The sequence below is a fragment of the Coffea arabica genome, chromosome 9e, assembly GCF_036785885.1.
Source record: "Coffea arabica cultivar ET-39 chromosome 9e, Coffea Arabica ET-39 HiFi, whole genome shotgun sequence".
NCBI lineage: Eukaryota > Viridiplantae > Streptophyta > Magnoliopsida > Gentianales > Rubiaceae > Coffea > Coffea arabica.
In genome coordinates this window covers 20,711,313-20,725,139 of record NC_092327.1, presented here as the reverse complement: position 1 = coordinate 20,725,139, position 13,827 = coordinate 20,711,313, and positions in this window count along the sequence as shown.

The window sequence follows — 13,827 nt, the reverse complement described above, 5'->3', positions numbered from 1 at the left end:
AAGGGCCCGATCTTCTCCTATTTCAGGGTTTTGGGGTTGATGCACGGGCATTTGACCTTGTTGGTCCACCAACTGTGCTAGAATATTGGTCATTTGTTGAATGGCCGTCGCCACTTGGTCTCCGGCTTCAACCCTTGGTCCTTGTACTGGCTCCGCCGATGTTTCCCTTTCTGCCCTTGGTTCCTGGGCTCGCTTAGCACCACGGCCACTACCACGTCCGCGACTACGTCTTCCCTCCATATGTATATGTTTTTCCCCCCCAAAAACATAATTCAGCGAATAAATACAGGAAAGTGACAAAAGTAATCGAATTCTAGCACACCAATTACACCACAGACATATACACATATACACACCATGTATCAAGATGGTAGACAATCAAATGCACCAATACATGTCAAATTAGACAAATAATCATATGCACAACTACTCAAACCAATGTCATGTCATAACGGTATAAGAGCAAATCAAAAGTAAAGGCGATATCATCCCGGTCGCAGTCAAATAACCCCGTCCGGTCTCTCACGTCACTTATCAACCAACCTAGTTGTCCCTTGACCTCCTGTCTTATTCTAGCCAAGCAAAACCTGTTCATGTTTCCGAAATGCAAATCCCACATACTTAACACCGCCTCAACTCTGGAGTACTCAGGCACAAGAATCCGAAATAAGACAATTCCCCTCTCGAGCTGGCCAGTCCCAAGAGTAAACCATCTACAATCGAAATTCCTACCAGACGTAGCTATTTATGGTCCTCAAATACCACAAGGAAATTTAAGGCCTATAACAGTCACAATTCAGAGCTTAGGCTCGAACGACCACTTAATCCTTTATACCTATTTATACCTATTCACCACTCAGTCCAGGCTCACCCCGCGTAGAGACCACGCGAAACAGGCTCTGATACCACCTGTGACAGCCCCACCTCCCCCTAAGGCGAACCAAAGGGTTCGGCGGACCGCTTGTCCAGCTCTCGCTGGGACTCAGTCGTTCACTCAAGAAAATCAGAAATACAACCACCAGAAAGAGCAAAACAAGGATCCAAAACTTAAAACAAAATTTTATCCATTGCTATCTCAAAAGTACAACCATCAAATGTACAAAGGTTCTCAATTCACCATACAACCAGCCCGTGCCAAGCACTAGGGCGAGAACCATTACAAAACAAAGAGCTGGACAAAACGAGTCTATACCAAGCTCTCATCCTTGCGTGCCTTCCCCTGTTAAGGAAAACAAAATTAAAGGGATGAGCTAAAAGCTCAGTGAGGTTCCGAACACATAATAAAACAATCAATCCAATACACTAACATGGAATATCACTACTTCACGAAACATTTACAATGGAAAGCGATAAAACATTCATGAAAAGGATACGGCTCACAGGGAGCAATTCATTCGATCATTCATTCGTTCTCCTGACATTTCCCCTTATTCCTCCAATCATTTGAAAATTTCATTTCTATAAATAAACCCTCGTTCGTTCGTTCATTCGTTCATTTCATTCACCCCCTCCTGGAAATTGGCCAGGCTCCACCAACCTACAAGGTAATACTCGAGTATACCAAACGTTCACCCAGGTCACCATATCGCCCGACCGAGTCCGCTTCTGGCTCGAGTCGATCGGTAACAAGGGCAGTGGCCAGTTCAGCCAAAAGGCTTACATTCATGCACAAGTAATATTTCAATCGTTCATTCATTGAAAATTTCACAATCATTTAGGTTGAGTGCGATAAAGTACACACTCGCCTAGAAAACTCGTTTTGGCTACTCATTGAAAGCGTTTAACATGTTATCAGTCATATATACAAGCCATATAGTCAAGAAACATAACAAACAAGGAACACTCACCTAACTATACAAAATAACGTGCAAAATATCCTTCTGGATAGTATCCTTAATCACCGAGAAAACCTAAGATTCAACGAGAAAGAATATAGCACAACCAATTAGGTGAAATCGAAGAAACCCAATAAATGATGAGTAAAACGCATAAAAATGACTTTAAAGCGAAACAGGGCATTTGGACTGATGGTCGGAAATATCTAGGGTTTCATAAACCAAACGCAAAACTAAACTAAAAAGGGTTATAAAATTTTGCGGCAAAAAGCACTTGGACCAAAGACAAGTCGGAATCCAACTAGCCTTCAAGAAAAATTTCGGCAGCAAATCCCTTGTGTTTACCTATTTTCCAGCCATTAATGGCTTCATTATTTCCTCAAATCAGTCCCAACATCTCACACAAAATAATCTCATTTCCAAAAGCCGTTCACTAGGCTGAAAATCATTCAAGTACGGAATTTAGTTCAAGTACGGAATTTAGCTAGGAAAATGACCGGAAATGAAAGTCAAGCCCTAAAATATTCCAATAAGCACAATAAGACTCAATTACAAGTCATAAACCAATGTCAAATACTACTGAAAGAGGGTTCCATAAGCATACATAAGCATTAGAGGAAACCAGAAAAATTCGGAAAAGATTTAGCTTTAGCCCTGAAAAAAAATAGTTTTTGACCTCATTTTACGGTAATGGCACCTAAGACACTATGATTATCGGATAAGGGTACAAGACCCACCGTTTCGACGCTAAGAGATAGGGCTACAATATTACAGAAGGAAACTCTATCTAGTTTCACGTGTAACCAGGTATAAAATGCAAGATACTACACCAGAACCGGAAAAACATATTCACAAAATGCGTTCTGGTGTAAACATCATAAAATAGGCTACCTCAGTCTAAATCCAGAAATTACAAAGCCATCCGAAAGGTTAGAAACAGGGCTAAAATTCATCAGAAGACCTCAACATCCAATTCGGAAGCATTCCTAACCAAAGCAACCAATTACAGATGCAATTCTCAATTTTGGGTAAAACCAGGACAGCAAGGGTAATTTCGACTTTTCTCATTCTACGCTACTCTGATTGACCTGAAATTTTGTAGACACCTCTAAAATGTCATTACCTACAACTTTCATGTTTTAATCTAAGGCCAATTCAGCCTCTAACTAGGAGCTACAAATTCGGGCAGAATGAAGAACAACAAACCCTAACTTTTTCAAATTTCTTCCAAACCAGAAATTGGTTGCAATTAATCACTTTTTCCACCTCCTAGAGTCATTACACATCATTTCCAATCATCATAGATAGCCACACAATCATGTTCATAGGAAAACAGAAAAATCACCAATAAATAGAAAACTTCACCAATTCAACAAAAACTCAAGATGTAATCCATAAAGTTTCATCTTGTACCACCACTAATCATAAATTAGGCATCATTAGAGGAAGGAAAGTGGTTCTTCTCAACTCACCTTAGAAACAAGAGAGAGGGAGCAATTGGTCCTCTTAGCTTTCCAATTAACTCCACACAACACCTCACTAACACTCACTTAATGTTTTCTATGGAGCAAAAACAAATTCCAATGGTTGATTTAGAAGATTGGAGCAAAGATTGAAGCAACTTGGAGAGCTTTCTTTCGTCCTTTCTTGAGAGAGAGAGCCGGCCAAAGAGGAGAGAAAAATGGTGAATTTTTGGTTAATTTTGTGATTTATTTGGTCAATTAGAAAAGGTGAATAGTGGTCTTAGGTAAGAACCTCTCTCATGGTGACACTTGTCACCTCATTTATGACTTGCCTAACTTTTGTCTCTCTTATACCAATCCACTTAGCACCCTTTACTTATCTCTTAACACCCAGTAAATTAACTCCAGTATCCAAAACTTAACCTAGTTGACCGAATTTTTCTGAACTTTTCGCACTAGCGGGTCCCACGTCCAATATATGCTCTTAATTTCTCAGAAACTAACCGATACTAGAAAAATCATCTAAAAACTATATTTACTCATAAAATTTATTTTCACAATTTTCGAATAAATAAAATGTGGAAAAGCGTGCAATTAAAAGAAAAATAAAACCTAGTACTTAAGAAAGCTACGGGCTCTCACACTCTCTCCCCCTTAAGGAAATTTTGTCCTCGAAATTTTACCTTCAGATGGCTCAGGATCTCGTTGGTTGTCTAAAGCATATACCCTTGTCGGTACTTTTGTTCGGTTCCCTCTTTCATTCGCTTGTTTTGATGTAGTGCCCTCTAGTCGCTGAGGACCACTTTCACGTGATTGTTTCCTCGGGCAGCTGCTAACCTGATGGTCACCACTTCCACAAATCAAACACTTCCGCCCTTTCCTCCAACAATCACTCTCAGTGTGATTGGCTTTTCCACAGTAGCCACAAGTCAAGGAAGAAGCCACTTGTTGGCTTTTTTGATAAGAGCCTGCTTGACTTCCTTTTGTAGATCGTTCATCTAACGCTCCTATTGTCCATGGTGGGTGGGGTAAAAAGTTCACTTTCTGCACTTTGGAAGGGACTATCGATTCACTTGATTCCCCAGTCACACTACCAGGTGTACCCCTTTTTCGATTTTGAGAGGCCTTTATCTGTGCCTTGGCATTCTCAATTCGTTGGGCTTTCTCCAGAGCCTCCGTAAAGGTATTCACTTGTGCCGCCGTTAACGCCTCCTGGATGTCCAAGTTCAATCCCTGTATGAACCGCCTTACTCTTCTCGGTTCCGTGGCTACTAATTCGGAAGCAAACTTGGATAGTTTGGTAAATTTTGTTTCGTATTCAGCCACACTTAAGGTCTCCTGGCGTAGTCCAATAAATTCGTCCTCCCTCCTTTCTTGGACTAGAGGTGGGAGGTACTTCTCGTTAAATTCTCTTACAAAGTTCGCCCACGTCCATACAGTCCGTTCTCTTTCCCACTTTGCTCTAATTACGTTCCACCATGCCCGAGCCGGTCCTTCAAATTGAAACACTGCAAAGTTCACTTGTCTCTGTTCAGTGTAGTTCAAAGCTGTGAATATATTCACCATGGCCTCTAACCACTGTTCAGCGATGTCCGGATCAGGCCCTCCAGCGAATTTTGGAGGTGCAAACTTTTGAAACCTCTCAAGGGCCCGATCTTCTCCTATTTCAGGGTTTTGGGGTTGATGCACGGGCATTTGACCTTGTTGGTCCACCAACTGTGCTAGAATATTGGTCATTTGTTGAATGGCCGTCGCCACTTGGTCTCCGGCTTCAACCCTTGGTCCTTGTACTGGCTCCGCCGATGTTTCCCTTTCTGCCCTTGGTTCCTGGGCTCGCTTAGCACCACGGCCACTACCACGTCCGCGACTACGTCTTCCCTCCATATGTATATGTTTTTCCCCCTCTTTTTTTTTCCCCCCCAAAAACATAATTCAGCGAATAAATACAGGAAAGTGACAAAAGTAATCGAATTCTAGCACACCAATTACACCACAGACATATACACATATACACACCATGTATCAAGATGGTAGACAATCAAATGCACCAATACATGTCAAATTAGACAAATAATCATATGCACAACTACTCAAACCAATGTCATGTCATAACGGTATAAGAGCAAATCAAAAGTAAAGGCGATATCATCCCGGTCGCAGTCAAATAACCCCGTCCGGTCTCTCACGTCACTTATCAACCAACCTAGTTGTCCCTTGACCTCCTGTCTTATTCTAGCCATGCAAAACCTGTTCATGTTTCCGAAATGCAAATCCCACATACTTAACACCGCCTCAACTCTGGAGTACTCAGGCACAAGAATCCGAAATAAGACAATTCCCCTCTCGAGCTGGCCAGTCCCAAGAGTAAACCATCTACAATCGAAATTCCTACCAGACGTAGCTATTTATGGTCCTCAAATACCACAAGGAAATTTAAGGCCTATAACAGTCACAATTCAGAGCTTAGGCTCGAACGACCACTTAATCCTTTATACCTATTTATACCTATTCACCACTCAGTCCAGGCTCACCCCGCGTAGAGACCACGCGAAACAGGCTCTGATACCACCTGTGACAGCCCCACCTCCCCCTAAGGCGAACCAAAGGGTTCGGCGGACCGCCTGCCCAGCTCTCGCTGGGACTCAGTCGTTCACTCAAGAAAATCAGAAATACAACCACCAGAAAGAGCAAAACAAGGATCCAAAACTTAAAACAAAATTTTATCCATTGCTATCTCAAAAGTACAACCATCAAATGTACAAAGGTTCTCACTTCACCATACAACCAGCCCGTGCCAAGCACTAGGGCGAGAACCATTACAAAACAAAGAGCTGGACAAAACGAGTCTATACCAAGCTCTCATCCTTGCGTGCCTTCCCCTGTTAAGGAAAACAAAATTAAAGGGATGAGCTAAAAGCTCAGTGAGGTTCCAAACACATAATAAAACAATCAATCCAATACACTAACATGGAATATCACTACTTCACGAAACATTTACAATGGAAAGCGATAAAACATTCATGAAAAGGATACGGCTCACAGGGAGCAATTCATTCGATCATTCATTCGTTCTCCTGACATTTCCCCTTATTCCTCCAATCATTTGAAAATTTCATTTCTATAAATAAACCCTCGTTCGTTCGTTCATTCGTTCATTTCATTCACCCCTCCTGGAAATTGGCCAGGCTCCACCAACCTACAAGGTAATACTCGAGTATACCAAACGTTCACCCAGGTCACCATATCGCCCGACCGAGTCCGCTTCTGGCTCGAGTCGATCGGTAACAAGGGCAGTGGCCAGTTCAGCCAAAAGGCTTACATTCATGCACAAGTAACATTTCAATCGTTCATTCATTGAAAATTTCACAATCATTTAGGCTGAGTGCGATAAAGTACACACTCGCCTAGAAAACTCGTTTTGGCTACTCATTGAAAGCGTTTAACATGTTATCAGTCATATATACAAGCCATATAGTCAAGAAACATAACAAACAAGGAACACTCACCTAACTATGCAAAATAAAGTGCAAAATATCCTTCTGGATAGTATCCTTAATCACCGAGAAAACCTAAGATTCAACGAGAAAGAATATAGCACAACCAATTAGGTGAAATCGAAGAAACCCAATAAATGATGAGTAAAACGCATAAAAATGACTTTAAAGCGAAACGGGGCATTTGGACTGATGGTCGGAAATATCTAGGGTTTCATAAACCAAACGCAAAACTAAACTAAAAAGGGTTATAAAATTTTGTGGCAAAAAGCACTTGGACCAAAGACAAGTCGGAATCCAACTAGCCTTCAAGAAAAATTTCGGCAGTAAATCCCTTGTGTTTACCTATTTTCCAGCCATTAATGGCTTCATTATTTCCTCAAATCAGTCCCAACATCTTGCACAAAATAATCTCATTTCCAAAAGCCGTTCACTAGGCTGAAAATCATTCAAGGACGGAATTTAGTTCAAGTACGGAATTTAGCTAGGAAAATGACCGGAAATGAAAGTCAAGCCCTAAAATATTCCAATAAGCACAATAAGACTCGATTACAAGTCATAAACCAATGTCAAATACTACTGAAAGAGGGTTCCATAAGCATACATAAGCATTAGAGGAAACCAGAAAAATCCGGAAAAGATTTAGCTTTAGCCCTGAAAAAAAATAGTTTTTGACCTCATTTTACGGTAATGGCACCTAAGACACTACGATTATCGGATAAGGGTACAAGACCCACCGTTTCGACGCTAAGAGATAGGGTTACAATATTGCAGAAGGAAACTCTATCTAGTTTCACGTGTAACTAGGTCAAAAATGCAAGATACTACACCAGAACCGGAAAAACAGATTCACAAAACGTATTCTGGTGTAAACATCATAAAACAGGCTACCTCAGTCCAAACCCAGAAATTCCAAAGCCATCCGAAAGCTTAGAAACAGGGCTACAATTCATCAGAAGACCTCAACATCCAATTCGGAAGCATTCCTAACCAAAACAACCAATTACAGAAGCAATTCTCAATTTCGGGTAAAACCAGGACAGCAAGGGTAATTTCAACTTTTCTCATTCTACGCTACTCCAATTGACCTAAATTTTTTAGGCACCTCTAAAATGTCATTCCCTACAACTTTCATGTTTTAAGCTAAGGCCAATTCAGCCTCTAACTAGGAGCTACAAATTCAGGCAGAATGAAGAACAACAAACCCTAACTTTTTCAAATTTCTTCCAAACCAGAAATTGGTTGCAATTAATCACTTTTTCCACCTCCTAGAGTCATTACACATCATTTCCAATCATCATAGATAGCCGCACAATCATGTTCATCGGAAAACAGAAAAATCACCAATAAATAGAAAACTTCACCAATTCAACCAAAACTCAAGATGTAATCCATAAAGTTTCATCTTCTACCACCACTAATCATAAATTAGGCATCATTAGAGGAAGGAAAGTGGTTCTTCTCAACTCACCTTAGAAACAAGAGAGAGGGAGCAATTGGTCCTCTTAGCTTTCCAAATAACTCCACACAACACCTCACTAACACTCACTTAATGTTTTCTATGGAGCAAAAACAAATTCCAATGGTTGATTTAGAAGATTGGAGCAAAGATTGAAGCAACTTGGAGAGCTTTCTTTCGTCCTTTCTTGAGAGAGAGAGCCGGACAAAGAGGAGAGAAAAATGGTGAATTTTTGGTTAATTTTGTGATTTATTTGGTCAATTAGAAAAGGTGAATAGTGGTCTTAGGTAAGAACCTCTCTCATGGTGACACTTGTCACCTCATTTATGACTTGCCTAACTTTTGTCTCTCTTATGCCAATCCACTTAGCACCATTTACTTATCTCTTAACACCCGGTAAATTAACTCCAGCATCCAAAACTTAACCTAGTTGACCGAATTTTTCCGAACTTTTCACACTAGCGGGTCCCACGTCCAATATATGCTCTTAATTTCTCAGAAACTAACCAATACTAGAAAAATCATCTAAAGACTATATTTACTCATAAAATTTATTTTCACAATTTTCGAATAAATAAAATGTGGAAAAGCGTGCAATTAAAAGAAAAATAAAACCTAGTACTTAAGAAAGCTACGGGCTCTCACAGGTAAACTGTGTTTAGTAAGTAAATAGGGGTAAAATCGTAAATTACACATTTAGATAAACAACTATTTCCTAAAATGTCAAGTCAAGTGTAAAAGTAACAATACAAATGAAGGATACAGGTTGGCTCCAAAGCCAAGTCGTTTGCCATGCGTGACCTCCTGCCGACACTCCGTCGACCACAAATAAGGTCCGTAGAACTCCACTTGTACTCCCACCTAACACCTTATCACCCTCACTGGCCAGTCACCTCACAAACTTGCTCGAGTGAACGAAATCACAAACTTGAGCTTGAGTCACAAGTTCGGGTCATAAACTTGGTTCACATTCTCGGTGAACCGGATTCACAAACTTGGTGACCTCAGACTAAGTTGGACTGGGTTCGACCAAGCCCTGACCAGCTCGAATAGTCCATCTAGGTCAGAAGATCAACCCCAACTTACAAACGTCACCCCGAGCTACAAGCTCAAGGGGTTCAAACCCAAAACTCACAAACGTCACCCCGAGCTACATGCTCAAGGGATTCAAACCCAAAATAATTCATGTATACACATCTCATAAAGAAACATAGGTACAAACTAGGGTTTAGGTCGAGTGTAATAAAGTACACCCTCGCCTAAGTCCTCCTTTTATGCACATCCAAACACATAAGCAGTTTATACATATAAACGGCCTGAATACTTACTCCAAAAGTACGTATAGCAAAAATGCAAGGATCACGTCACGTATACAGCGAGTAGGCCCCACCGGCACCGTCTAACCCGTCACCGTCTGAAATAGAAGATTGCATCACAATATATCACAAACGGATTCTAACATGCATAACTCAAGTAAAACGGCAAAATTGGAACATGCAAGTGCGGAAACAGCACACGGAAATGGAGACGGACACGGAAACGGAAACGGAAACGGCCAGATTTGCCATCCCAAACCGTTTTGATCAAAAGTTAGGTTAGGAATGTCGGATCAAGGTGGGTGAGACACCGTTTTGAAGCTACGAGGAAGGGCTACAACTTTTATTAAGACATCTCAACCCAGATCTCAATAGGTATTGGTCAAAAATACACAAAATTGTTCCAGCCATTTCATTTCCGGTTACCAAACAGGCCCTGTTTGAAAGAACGTAACTCACGACTTAGAAATCGGAATCAAGAGATTCCAGAGGCGTTAGAAAGCTCATTCATAAGGCTATAACTTTCATGTTTGGACCAAAGGCTGAATCAAACAGAGCATGGGAAAAAACAGGTCCAAACATCCCTGTCAGAACTGTCCAAATTCGAAGGCAGTTCTGACAACCGATCTTGTTTTGGTCATAACTGGAGCTATGGAACTGGGATTGGAATGAAATTTATACCGTTTCTAAGCTAAGACAAAGATCTACATTTCTTATGAAGGAATTAATACCCAGATCGCACGTTATCAAAACGGACAGAGCATGGTCAGAAGCAAAATTCAAAAACGTAACACAATCCAGTGTACAAAACAGGTGCAAGTGTTTGGGCTATAAATCGGGTTACACTGATCCGTTTGACCTGAAATTTTGTAGGCATATTCAGGACAGGCTACAACTTTCATGTTTTGAGAAACTTCTGAATCAGCACGCAGAATAAATAAAAATGGAACTCAAGTTCGGATTTGTGGACTGCCCGGTTTTTCCAGATTTGCCGATTTTGCGTGCCGCAAACGCATGGTCCGTTCTATGATTCTCATGCAAATTTTCTAACCAATTCATAGCAAAGAAACACATATATACCAGCTTCTAAAAGACCTACTAATGGTTCGAAACTTTCCCTCTAAGACATCATAAAATTCTCAAACACTAACCATAATCCCTAACCTTACTTCAATTGCACCAATGAATTTATTCTAACAACTTATTAACCAAACCCTAACCAAGTTAATCCCTAACCAAGCTTATACTCCTTGCTTTAGCCTAGGGTTTCTTAACCCAAATCAGTTTTTACCATTCACTCACCAAACAAAAGAAGCCAATCATCAAACACAACCACTACAAGTTCAATAACACAAGATTAGAGCTAACTAAAATGTTTAGCATGAAACCCTAATTCTTTCTTATCTTGACCGAAATTCCAGCAGCAATAAATCACTAAAATTAACCATTGAACTACTCAATAATCACTACATAAACCACACAAGTTCATCCTCATAACAAAACACCACTTTCATGGCTTCAAAGCTTAATCACTAATCTTTAACTTCCAAGAGAGAGATATTTACCTTCAAGCAAGCTTTGTTGATGATCAAACCTCAACAATCAAGTACCTAAGATGTTGTCTTAAACTACAAGACCAAGATGGAAGCTAGATGAAGTTGGATTTGGAAGAGATTTTCCTCCTTTCTTTCTTTCTTTCTCTCGGCCCTCTCTTTCTTTTTTTCTCTTAGTTTTGTTTTGTTTTGTTTCTCTTGTTTCTCTTATAAATCCTATGATAACATGTTAGTCAAAGCTTTGGGAGATATTTTCTAACACCACCAATCACATAAAAGCTCCCAATTTTACTCTTTAGCCCTTACTCTCCAACTTTGTATATAATCAACTCTTGCCCTTAAACATTTGAAAAGCTTTCAATTAACTCCATAGGTTATAACTTAATTTAGTCCAAAACATGTAATTACACTTAATTGTTTCACTAATCACTTTCCTTTCTTAATAACCTATACTTAATCATACTTTATCCATAATGGAACACCCTAACCAACAACCTTCATAACATTGGCAAAATTAGGGTTTTAAACCCAACTTAAGCTTTCTAATGGATTGTAACACTAGAGGTTAGACTAGTTTGGGATTTTCTATCTCTCAAACCTACCTGACCTTTGCTAAAAGAATTGTAATAGCACAACTTGTAATTCATTACAAAAACTAGGGTTTTAATAATAACCCAAATTAGGGTTTTCATAGTATATAGATGAAATAACCGTTTAAAATATCACCACCAACCTTAAAACCAAATTTTATAGCAAAATAACGATAATACTCCTTATTCACATAATATCAAGATTAAGGACCAACCGGGGTCTCATAGAATTCAACCTTTTCTCATAATGTCAAAATAAGGTTTTGTATCATTCTTTTGAAAGTAGTTTTGTTTCTTATGTTGAAGCAACTGATTAAAATCATCCATTCTTCTTTTCAAAGTCCCTTGTTCATTTGTTAGCATGTCACAGAAGTTTGTTTTTCTATCGAGTTCAGCATGTAAATCATTTTCAATTCTTTTCAGGTTTTCATTTTCATTTTTCAGATGCTTGTTTTGTCGAAAAAGATTTGCATTGTCTTGAATCAGAAAATTGATCTTTTGTTTTAGTTCTTTGTTTCTAACATAGGATTCTTTCAAGCTATTATGCATTCTTTCCATTAAACAATTAACATCATCATCAGATTCATCATCACTATCAGTTTGAGAGTTACAAGCAGTTACCTCTTCATCACCAATGGCCATGCAAGCCATTTGGGCAGATTCCTCTTCTTCTTCGACTTCACCTTCTGAGTTGCAGTCATTCCAAGTGATCTGGAAGTTGTTAAACTTTGGTTTTCGTTCAATTTTTCCTTCTTTCTTTTTCTTCATTGGACACTCGCTCGCATAGTATCCAGGTTGCCGCACTCGAAGCATTTGTCAGTTTGCTTTTTATTGAACTCTTGCTTCCCTTTGTTTCTTGAGTTGTTGAACTGATTTGGGAATGAATTGCTAGGTTCTCCTTTTTTGAATCTCCTCTTGTTGAGAATTCTCTTGAAACTTCTTGTGATGAGTGCAATATCATTGTCATCAACTTCCACATCATCTCCATCCAAGGAAGCTGAGTCATCTTCATCTTGCGAGGCTTTTAGAGCAATACTCTTTCTTACCTTTGCATCTTCTTCCTCCTGCACCTTGGACTTGAGTTTCAGCTCATAAGAAGTTAGAGAATTAACAAGTGATTCAATAGGCATGGAATTTAGATCTCTAGTTTCTTCAATGGCAGTCACTTTACTCTCCCAATCCTTGGATAAAGCATTCAGAATTTTTCTATTTTTCTCGCCTAGAGAATATTCCTTTTCCAGCACTTCTAAGTCCTTAATGAGATCATTGAATCTATAATACATCTTATCAATATTTTCATGAGGTTCCATCTTAAAAGATTCATACTTAGTGACCAAAATAGATTTCTTTTGTTCCCTTACATTCTCACTACCTTCATGAATTTCTCTAAGTTTATCCCAAATCTCTTTTACAAATCTACAGCTTTTGACTCTAATTGACTCATTTGAATTTAGAGCACTGTATAACACATTCTTAGTCGTGGCATTCAAAGTGAGGTGGGTTCTATCATCACCAGTCAACTCATTTCTAGTTTTTAGTCTTGGTTTATGAGTGACTTCATCAACAATAGAGGCATCATATGGACCTTCATTGACAATAAACCACAACTCGATATCAATAGATTGTAAGTAAATAATCATCCTTTCCTTCCAACTCACATAATTTGATCCATTGAACATTGGGGGTCAAGTGACGGATTGTCCTTAAAAAAACATAGCATTGTTGGTTGTCATTTTTACTCCCAAGCCGATTGAGTTTAATATCTAGGAGACCAAGCTCTGATACCAATTGTTAGGATCGAAGACAACCTAAGAGGGGGGTGAATTAGGTAGTTTAAAAACTGGCCAAGTTGTGAGTCACTTTTTGAGTACTTGCCCCCTTTTTCTAAAAGACCACACAATGGAGCAATTGATGAGAAAGCACAAGTGCTTGTGAATAGAAGAGATGAGCAATTTATATATCAAAACAGTAAGTAAAAGAGATAGAGTATCAAACAAAATACCAAACTCCTCTTGAATTTGAATATCACTTTATAGAGCAAGTTTCTTCAAGTTGATCAACTTACAACCAATTTTTTGTGTACAAAGGAAGGATCACTTCGTCCTTGCTCCAAGCCA